Raw genomic sequence first — 11225 nt, 5'->3', positions numbered from 1 at the left:
AGTTTCAAGGAGGGAACAACACTCAACAAGTCGTGAGGCCAAGACAGAACCCAACTCCGAATGGTCAGCAGTCCAACTTCAGCTGCCCAAGGTGTCGTATGAACCACCCTGGAAAGCCATGTCCTCGTGACATTGGTGGGTGCTTGTATTGTGGCAAGATAGGCCACTTTATAAGGGATTGCGCCAAGAAGGCTGCAGATGAACAGAGGGGTAATGCCGGATCTGCCGGATCCTCTCGACCAGCACCACAACGTTCTCAGTTTCCACGACCTCCACCTAGAATAGAACAAAGGCCTGCTGCAGGTCGTGTATATGCTGTAACGACTGAACAAGTCGAAAATGGTGACCTGATTGAAGGCACCGTACCTGTTAATGGACATGCAGCTTACGTCTTGTTTGATTGTGGTGCTACTCATACGTTTATCTCTGACGATTTCACCGAACAACTCCACGCTTCGGTGCAACCGATTGATAAAATGATCGAAGTATATAACCCGTTGGGTTCACGCACCAAATGTATCCGGTGTGTGAAAAATTTGGATATTGAGATAGCAGGGCAACACTTGCCTACTGACGCCATCCTGATCGATATGATACAGTACGATGTCATTCTGGGAATGAATTGGTTGGCTCAGAATAATGCCAAGATTCTGTGCCGCGAGGGCAGAGTGATTCTATCTCGACCCGGATTGCCTAAAATGGAGTACCGATTATCCAAACCAGTTCCACAGAAAAGGCTCATATCAGCACTTAAGGTACAAAAATACCTTAGGAAGGGTTGTGTGGCCTTCCTGTTGAGTCTCTCGGTGGAAAAATCCAATGACCAAACCCTTGAGAGTTTGGAAGTGGTGCGGGAGTTTCCCGATGTGTTTCCTGAGGAATTGCCAGGACTTCCGCCACTTCGTGAGGTTGAATTTGGAATTCAATCCTTACCTGGAACAGCGCCGATATCCAAAGCCCCGTATCGAATGGCGCCAGCTGAACTCAGTGAGTTGAAGTGTCAGTTGGAAGAACTGATGGAACAAGGGTTCATCCGTCCTAGTGTGTCACCGTGGGGAGCCCCGGTACTGTTTGTAAAGAAGAAGGATGGATCCCTTCGGTTATGCATCGATTATCGGATGCTTAACCAGGCAACTGTTAAAAATAAGTACCCGTTGCCTCGGATTGAGGACTTATTCGATCAACTCAGAACAGCGAGGGTGTTCTCCAAGATCGACCTCAGGTCTGGGTACCATCAACTCAGAGTAAAGGAAGAGGATATACCCAAGACAGCCTTCAGAACGAGATACGGCCATTATGAGTTCGTAGTAATGCCCTTCGGACTCACTAATGCGCCTGCTGCCTTTATGGATCTAATGAACCGGATATTCAGACCATATTTGGATAGCTTTGTCATCGTCTTTATTGATGACATTCTCGTATATTCCGAGAACAAGGAACAACACGTGGAGCACTTGAAAATCGTCCTGAAAACCCTTCAAGATAACCAACTCTATGCTAAGTTTTCAAAATGTGAATTCTGGCTAGACAAAGTGATGTTCCTTGGTCATGTGATCTCAAAAGATGGAATCGCAGTAGATCCTGCGAAGGTGGAAGCTGTGATGGACTGGAAGCAGCCAGAAAATATCACTGAGGTTCGTAGCTTCCTTGGACTTGCCGGATATTATCGGAAGTTCATACAAGACTTCTCCCGAATCGCCGTACCAATGACGAAATTACTTAAAAAGGGAGTCAAGTTTGAATGGACTGACCAGTGTAAGGAGTGCTTTGAGGTTCTCAAACAGAGGCTTACCACTGCCCCTGTCCTTACCTTACCTTCTGGTCAGGGAGGCTTCGTTGCTTATACCGATGCCTCGGGAACAGGTCTGGGTTGTGTGTTGATGCAACATGGCAAAGTAATCGCCTATGCATCACGACAGTTGAGGGTCCATGAGAAAAACTATCCAACCCACGACTTGGAGCTTGCCGCGGTAGTGTTCGCGCTTAAAATCTGGCGACACTACCTGTATGGAGAGAAATTTGAGGTCATGTCGGACCATAAAAGCCTAAAATACCTCTTTTCTCAAAAAGAACTCAATATGCGGCAACGGCGATGGCTGGAATTCCTCAAAGACTATGAATTCACGCTTTCCTATCACCCTGGAAAGGCGAATGTTGTAGCAGATGCCCTTAGTCGTAAGACTGTTGGCACTCTGGCCAGCCTAACCGGACAATGGAAGTTGATGGAGGATTTCGTCAAGTGGAAGCCATTTTTGGCTGATTCAGGTAGAATCCAAATGTCATGTTTGACGATCCACATTGAGTTCCTCGATCGCATCGTAGCCGAACAGTTCAAGGATCCCCAGTACTTGGAATTGAAAGCTCGTGCTGAAAAAGATGATACTTTCTTCCATTTGAAAGAAAATGGAGGAATATGGATGGAAGAAAGGATTTGGGTTCCAAATAACCCTGAGCTAAGACAGGAAGTACTCCAGGAGGCCCATAGTAGCAAATATACTATCCACCCTGGGGGTACGAAGATGTTCCGAGATTTGCAGAGAAAGTACTGGTGGAAGGGTATGAAGCGTGATGTGGCTACGTTTGTCTCGAAGTGTTTGATCTGCCAGCAAGTTAAGATCGAACATCAGCGCCCTGGTGGAAAGATGCAACGGATCGAGATTCCAGAATGGAAATGGGAAGGCATTACGATGGATTTCATCGTTGGATTGCCTCCATCCAAGAGACAACATGACTCAATATGGGTGATCGTGGACAGACTCACCAAGTCTGCTCATTTTCTGCCAATCAACACTCGATACTCAACTGAACGATTGGCGGAGATCTACATTCGAGAAATCGTTAGACTCCATGGAGTGCCGATTTCGATCATATCTGATCGTGACCCGAAGTTCACCTCTCACTTTTGGGAGCAGCTTCAGAGAGCCCTGGGGACGAAACTCAAGTTCAGTACAGCATTCCATCCCCAAACAGATGGGCAATCAGAACGAACCATACAGACTCTTGAAGATATGCTCAGAGCCTGTATGCTGGAATGGAAAGGTGATTGGGATTCCCACCTAGCGTTGGCTGAATTTGCTTATAATAATAGCCACCACGCTAGCATTGGGATGGCGCCGTATGAAGCCTTGTATGGACGACCCTGTAGATCACCGATCCATTGGGGTGAAGTGGGTGAGCGAACCTTGGACTCGCCCATTGTGTTGCAGCATTATACTGAGCAAGTCCACATGATCAGAAAGAAGCTACTGACTGCTCAGAGTCGACAGAAGAGCTACGCCGATCAGCGGCGTAGGGAACTCACTTTTGCGGTTGGAGATAAGGTTTTTATCAAGGTCTCTCCAACCAAGAGTGTGTTTCGTTTTGGAAAGAAGGGGAAGCTCAGCCCCAGATTCGTTGGTCCCTTCGAAGTTTTGAGCCGTATCGGAGAAACTGCCTACCGAGTAGCATTGCCACCACAATACGCATAAATACATGATGTATTTCACGTATCAATGCTTAGAAAGTACGTTCATGATCCTTCTCACGTCATTCAACATGAAGACATTGACATCCGAGAAGATATGACGGTAGAAGAAAGGCCAGTGGAGATCATGGACCGACGGGAGCAAGTGCTAAGAACGAAGGTCATCCCACTTGTTAAAGTGAGGTGGCAGCATCATGGAATCGATGATTGCACTTGGGAGCCCGAATTGGATATGCGGGATAAATATCCTGAACTCTTCACCTTGTACTCTTAGCTGAATTTCGCGGACGAAATTCCTTTAAGGGGGTAATGATGTAAGACCCGCAATTTTTCAGAAAATATCTGAATAAAATTCATGAGGCATTTACCGGTAAAAATAGCATTTCTTCTCAGAATGCGAAACGAATCAATTCCTGCGAGCCAGTTATACTTAGGATATTTGTCGAATTGCGAATATATGCTCAAATACTCGGGAAGCCATAACTTCCTAACTAAACGAAATCAATAGATTCGTACGAGCCAACTTTCTTAGTTACGTCAATACGAAGAAAATGGCGTACTCAGAATTTTTCGGAAAAAATCGCTGGAAACCCGAAATTCTTGCGGGACCCACGGAAATATTGGTGGGACCCACAGAAATATTCCTCAGAAAATATCTGGTGGGACCCACAAAAATATCCCATGGAATATCCAAGTGGGCCCCACACCAAGGAACCTCTTGGAATTAAAAAGAAGCCAAGGGGGTAGTTTGGGCATGGAAAAACCCAAGAGGAGGTGGGTTTGGGCTATAAATAGCCCTCCCCACTCTCTCTCTTCTCATAAAAATCGACCCCCCCTCTCTCTCTTGCCTTCTCTCTCTCTCCTAAACCTCCCCTACCTAGCCTAGCCCACCTGAGCCCACCTGACCTGGTCTGAGCCTGCCTGACTTAGCCTGAGCCTGCCTGACCTGGTCCTAACCCACCTGACCTGGGTCTGAACCCACTTGACCTGGTCCAAACCCAGTTGACTTGACTTGAACCTAGTTGGGTTTAAAGTCAAAGTCAAAGTCCTTTTTAGTCCTAATTCCGGTTTGGGTTTCTGAACCCAGACTTAGCCTACTTGAGCTGAGTTCGAACCTGCTGAACCCAGTTGACTTGGATTGAACCCTGTTAGGTTCAAACCACTTAGGTTGAGTAGCTTGACCTGCTCTACCTCTTTCTCAACTAAGTCAGCTTCATCTGACTTAGTCTGACCTCTCGAAGGAAGGCTCGAAGCCAAAGAAGCAACCTGGAGCCGTTTCTTCCACGATTTGAAGTAAGTTCGCTTCGTTGATCCATCTCCCTCAAGTATTTGACTGTTTGTATATAGAATATACTTTCTGAAGTAGTATCTTGCTTTAGTTCTTGATTGAGCCCTTTTTGGACACTTCGGTGTTCACCCGCTCGTCTCGTAACTATCGTCGGATATATCTATGTTCAAACACGCAGTATATGCGTTCTTCAAAATGGTATCTCGCTTTAGTTCTTGGTTGAGCCCTTTAGGACACTTCGGTGTTCACCCGCTCGCCTCGTAACTATCGTTGGATGCGGATCTAGGTGTATATCTGCTGATTCTGCCGACGCGTCTTATATCGCACAGGCTATGTAATTTACCTTTGCCGTCGCGTCGTATGATGCCAAGGCTCCCTGTTTTCTGCACTTCCGATTATGCATTTACTTACGCCGTCGCGTCGAACGATGCCAAGGCTCCTGCTTTCTGCAATGTCTTTACTTACGCCGTCGCGTCGAACGATGCCAAGGCTTCTGCTTTGTTATATATGTAGAATATTTCGTTCAGTTACACACCCTGAACAATAGTATATGCATTTCTTTACGCCGCCGCTATATAAAGCACAGGCTTCTGCTTATACTACATATATAGCGCATAAATGAGCGTTCAAATGGAGATCAAACTCCAAATCGCCCATGCGATTCCTTGACCGCTCCTCGTTCAAGATTCTGCTTGACGAATGAAGCCCCTATTGGAAAGGCTTCGGTTTTTAGCAAAATGCTCTTTACGTAATGACTAAGTCAATTTCGTATGGCCTGGCTATGGCCAAGGGTTCCTGCAACCTTGATGGATGCAAAGTACGCACAACGGTGCGCATCCATTTCCCGAATTAAGCGTGGCGATTTCCTACCAAAGAGGGGAGATGCCGCTGAAATGGATAAAAGAAACGCACGCTTTCTCCGTAAAAGAGAGGAAGTGATGCTGAAATTTCTGAAGAAGCTATGAATAGCTCAGAAAGAACGTAGCAGGATACTCTGACATATAGCAGAGTGCTACCCAGTTCAAGGTTTGCCCTCTACAACGTAGAAGGGTTCGTCGCACCACTGCCGGTAGAGCAGGGGAGGTGCTGACGAAATGGTTGGCAGAAGAGCTGCCGGAACCAATGGAACGGCATAATGATGTCCGTTGATGGAACGATGCCAGATCGGCTCGTATCCTTGTGCCTGCAAGGGCACCTTGCTCGTAAGGGCCGCTGAGCCGGAGTAGAGGTTGCGCCTTGGCTAGGTTTTGACTCGTTGCGTAAAAATACGCCGAGTAGCCGATCTATTTAGATCGAGTCATATGCATGCTCATTGAGAACGGTTACACAACCAGACTCGTAAGGGCCGAAGAGCCAGAGTGTGTTGTTTCCACCCAAAGAGGTGTGATGCTCGTGGTGGCCGAAGTGCCAAAGAGCGGTGTTCTGCATGCATATGAATAAGACTTAAGGTCGCGCATACCCCGCGGTTGAAGATCGTGTTAGGGGTACCCCCTCAGTAATGACTGTGTTGGGGAAGACTGAATGGGGTCGGGTACATACTCCCGTAGTGCTGAAAGCACGGGCTGCCTAAATGGCATGCAGATTCTGTCCAAGTAATTGTAAGACTGGCAGACCCCTTCAGGAATTATGCTCACTGTGGAATGGCAGTGATGGTACAGCCTTGAGTGACACGTATTTTACTTTGGACCTGATAGAGTCCACGATGGCCTCAGTCACTCATGGGTTTTGGGGTCGTGGTTATCCTTAAGATCTAAGGATTGAACCCAACTACTGCAAGTAGAGGATGCATCCGAATATGGGCCTAGTAGGGACCTCCCAGTTGAAACACACTGCCCTACTATGGATAGGGTCAACAGGCCTCTGGGGTATCTAAAATACATAGAATAATCAACCCCCAGAACGTCGCGTTGATGCCCGGACAATAGCTCTACCTGCGTACCAAAGGCGGGAGCGGTTAATTATCGAAACAATGCATTAGTTCTAGGTTCAGCGATGCTTTGAATGTATGAGTGGATGACGTGTTGAGTCAGTCCTGCATAACCTTTGTGAAGGTGTCATGTTCGGTATACTACTGGACCGACTGGGCAAAGACCCGTGTTGTATCCGCACGACTAAGCGAAGCTCGAGGAGTTGTCCTTAGATGCGTGGGATACGGATGTGCCAAGTATGAAGACTTGAGCTAGACATCACTTTGAGACCCGGAAGAGGTCATGGCTAAGTCGTGGAGACTTAAGCGGCTATTCAAATCACAGCCCTGGAAAGGCTTGCTCTAAGTCATGAGGACTTGAGCGGATGTTCAACTCATAGCCCTGAGGAGGCTCTTGCGATATACGCTAAGTCTTCGAGGCTTGAGCGCCGTTATTGCGCATTGCGACCCTGAGTGGTCATTATTGTATTTGAGTTGAATGGATGTATGACTGCATACTTACCAGACCATCAGTGGTTCTGACCCCGTTTTATGGGGATTTCAGGTGTTGAACCTGCGTGGCGATATGCGGAGCAAGGCGGCATCGAGTTCCAGGGTTTCTCTAGACAGATTTTGTACTGCTTCCTTTTATTAAACCTATACTGCTTTTCTAAGCAGTGATGTTGTAATAAACATGTGGTTTTCGATAAAATGGAACACTTCGGTGGTCAATGAGTTGCTTGGCCACATACCTGTAACGTGCTCGGAGTTTTCTAAAACCGACGACTCATTATCGTCTGATTCCGCTGCTAAAAGCTTTTTTAAGTTCCGCTGCAAAGAAAAAAAAAAAGAAATTCATGAAAATTTTAACTTAGCTTTGTTTTGGAAATCCGGGGCGTTACAGAATTGGTATCAAAGCATGAGTCTGAGAAACCTGGTTCAAGATCCGTCATGGTCCCGATATCGCACTGTAAGTATATGTTTTTATACTTTTTCTGATCTGGGTGCATCTTTGTATAGATGGCAACTCATGACTCGCGTGGATATTGCTATCGCTGCAAGGTCATGCACGATGAGTGGATATGCCCGTATGAAGTCCAAGACTGCCAATATTGTGGCGAAGATGGGCATTCCGCCAACGAATGCCAAAGGAAATATACCGCCGATATGGGTCGGCGGGCTTCAAAGGGTCTCAGGGATGAGACTTCGCGTGTCAGTGGACCGCATCACTCTAGTGTTGGGAGCAACCATACCCCAACAACTTTTGATGAATTACCAAGGCTGAGGGATTTTGATTTGAACTTCCCTGCGGAGGTCTATCACTCGCCAAGCTACCATCCGGCATCACATACGCCGAGCTTAAATGGCAGGAACAAAAGAGGGGATTCTTTCTGTTCGCCAATCATTATTCCAGACTCCCAGAGTCTTGATCTTGCTGACTGGGAAAGTGGACTGGAGTCTCTCATATATCCCCAGTATTCGCTTGCTAGTGCGGAAGTGCCGCCCAAGCCAAAGCTAGTAGTGCCTGCACCAAGGCCATGTGGCAATAGATGGACCTTTTGGAGTTCGTCTTCATCAAAGAAATCCAAGTCTTAAAGAGACTGGTGATGTTTTGGAGTCAATAGACTCATGTATATAGTTTCTCAATGCCTAAAGTCTGCCAGTGCGGCATGACGTTTTGTTTAAGGCAATGCTTGTGTAAATGTGATGTATATTAAGTAAATAAGGCTTTTACTTCCTCATATACATCGAGAAACTAAAAAAACAAGTGCTTGTGTGTGCATAGATAAATGGCTCCTACGACGAGGAGAACCATACCAAGCGAGGAGTCTCATACGCAAGGTTTCCTGTTGGAGACACTCAACAACATGGTTACCGCCATCCGTGAAACGAGGCCAGAACCAGTCGCACCACGAAACGAGCACCTGGGAGGAGTGACTTATGAGAAGTTCCTCAAGCTTGACCCGCCAGTTTTCATTGGCAGAGCCGATCCTGAGCTCGCGGAGAGTTGGATCGAAGAGACAGAACGTGCCTTCTCAGTACTGGGAGTACCAGAAGAGAAGAAGACCAACTTTGGCACGTATCGATTAAAAGATAATGCACGGAAGTGGTGGGATACCACTAAACTTATCCAGTTCTCACAAGTCGAAGTCATTCCTTGGACTGACTTTCGGAGGACTTTTATGGATAACTACTTCCCGTTGCATTCCAGAAACAAGAAAAAGATGGAGTTTCTGGAGTTGGAACAGGGCGGTATGAGTCTAATGGACTATACCACCAAATTTCAGAATCTAGAGCGCTACTGCTCTCGATTGTTCGAAACAGACCAAGAAAGGGCCGACAAATATGTGAATGGTCTGCGCGAAGGGCTGCGATCTCGAGTGATAACAAGCATGCCTTCGACTTTTCAGGCTGCGGTAGCAGCAGCTTCAAAAATCCAAGAGGACTGGGCACGATCTAAAGTGATCGTAGCAAAGAAGCCCATAGTGAATGGTGGGAATCGTAAAAGGACGTTCCCAAGTGGCCAGGGTTCACGACAACCCTTTCAAAAGAAGAAGTTTCAAGGAGGGAACAACACTCAACAAGTCGTGAGGCCAAGACAGAACCCAACTCCGAATGGTCAGCAGTCCAACTTCAGCTGCCCAAGGTGTCGTATGAACCACCCTGGAAAGCCATGTCCTCGTGACATTGGTGGGTGCTTGTATTGTGGCAAGATAGGCCACTTTATAAGGGATTGCGCCAAGAAGGCTGCAGATGAACAGAGGGGTAATGCCGGATCTGCCGGATCCTCTCGACCAGCACCACAACGTTCTCAGTTTCCACGACCTCCACCTAGAATAGAACAAAGGCCTGCTGCAGGTCGTGTATATGCTGTAACGACTGAACAAGTCGAAAATGGTGACCTGATTGAAGGCACCGTACCTGTTAATGGACATGCAGCTTACGTCTTGTTTGATTGTGGTGCTACTCATACGTTTATCTCTGACGATTTCACCGAACAACTCCACGCTTCGGTGCAACCGATTGATAAAATGATCGAAGTATATAACCCGTTGGGTTCACGCACCAAATGTATCCGGTGTGTGAAAAATTTGGATATTGAGATAGCAGGGCAACACTTGCCTACTGACGCCATCCTGATCGATATGATACAGTACGATGTCATTCTGGGAATGAATTGGTTGGCTCAGAATAATGCCAAGATTCTGTGCCGCGAGGGCAGAGTGATTCTATCTCGACCCGGATTGCCTAAAATGGAGTACCGATTATCCAAACCAGTTCCACAGAAAAGGCTCATATCAGCACTTAAGGTACAAAAATACCTTAGGAAGGGTTGTGTGGCCTTCCTGTTGAGTCTCTCGGTGGAAAAATCCAATGACCAAACCCTTGAGAGTTTGGAAGTGGTGCGGGAGTTTCCCGATGTGTTTCCTGAGGAATTGCCAGGACTTCCGCCACTTCGTGAGGTTGAATTTGGAATTCAATCCTTACCTGGAACAGCGCCGATATCCAAAGCCCCGTATCGAATGGCGCCAGCTGAACTCAGTGAGTTGAAGTGTCAGTTGGAAGAACTGATGGAACAAGGGTTCATCCGTCCTAGTGTGTCACCGTGGGGAGCCCCGGTACTGTTTGTAAAGAAGAAGGATGGATCCCTTCGGTTATGCATCGATTATCGGATGCTTAACCAGGCAACTGTTAAAAATAAGTACCCGTTGCCTCGGATTGAGGACTTATTCGATCAACTCAGAACAGCGAGGGTGTTCTCCAAGATCGACCTCAGGTCTGGGTACCATCAACTCAGAGTAAAGGAAGAGGATATACCCAAGACAGCCTTCAGAACGAGATACGGCCATTATGAGTTCGTAGTAATGCCCTTCGGACTCACTAATGCGCCTGCTGCCTTTATGGATCTAATGAACCGGATATTCAGACCATATTTGGATAGCTTTGTCATCGTCTTTATTGATGACATTCTCGTATATTCCGAGAACAAGGAACAACACGTGGAGCACTTGAAAATCGTCCTGAAAACCCTTCAAGATAACCAACTCTATGCTAAGTTTTCAAAATGTGAATTCTGGCTAGACAAAGTGATGTTCCTTGGTCATGTGATCTCAAAAGATGGAATCGCAGTAGATCCTGCGAAGGTGGAAGCTGTGATGGACTGGAAGCAGCCAGAAAATATCACTGAGGTTCGTAGCTTCCTTGGACTTGCCGGATATTATCGGAAGTTCATACAAGACTTCTCCCGAATCGCCGTACCAATGACGAAATTACTTAAAAAGGGAGTCAAGTTTGAATGGACTGACCAGTGTAAGGAGTGCTTTGAGGTTCTCAAACAGAGGCTTACCACTGCCCCTGTCCTTACCTTACCTTCTGGTCAGGGAGGCTTCGTTGCTTATACCGATGCCTCGGGAACAGGTCTGGGTTGTGTGTTGATGCAACATGGCAAAGTAATCGCCTATGCATCACGACAGTTGAGGGTCCATGAGAAAAACTATCCAACCCACGACTTGGAGCTTGCCGCGGTAGTGTTCGCGCTTAAAATCTGGCGACACTACCTGTATGGA

Source organism: Nuphar pumila, chromosome 6, assembly GCF_984573655.1.
Source record: "Nuphar pumila chromosome 6, dmNupPumi1.hap1.1, whole genome shotgun sequence".
In the NCBI taxonomy this organism is placed as follows: Eukaryota; Viridiplantae; Streptophyta; class Magnoliopsida; order Nymphaeales; family Nymphaeaceae; genus Nuphar; species Nuphar pumila.
This window is presented reverse-complemented; position numbering follows the sequence as displayed.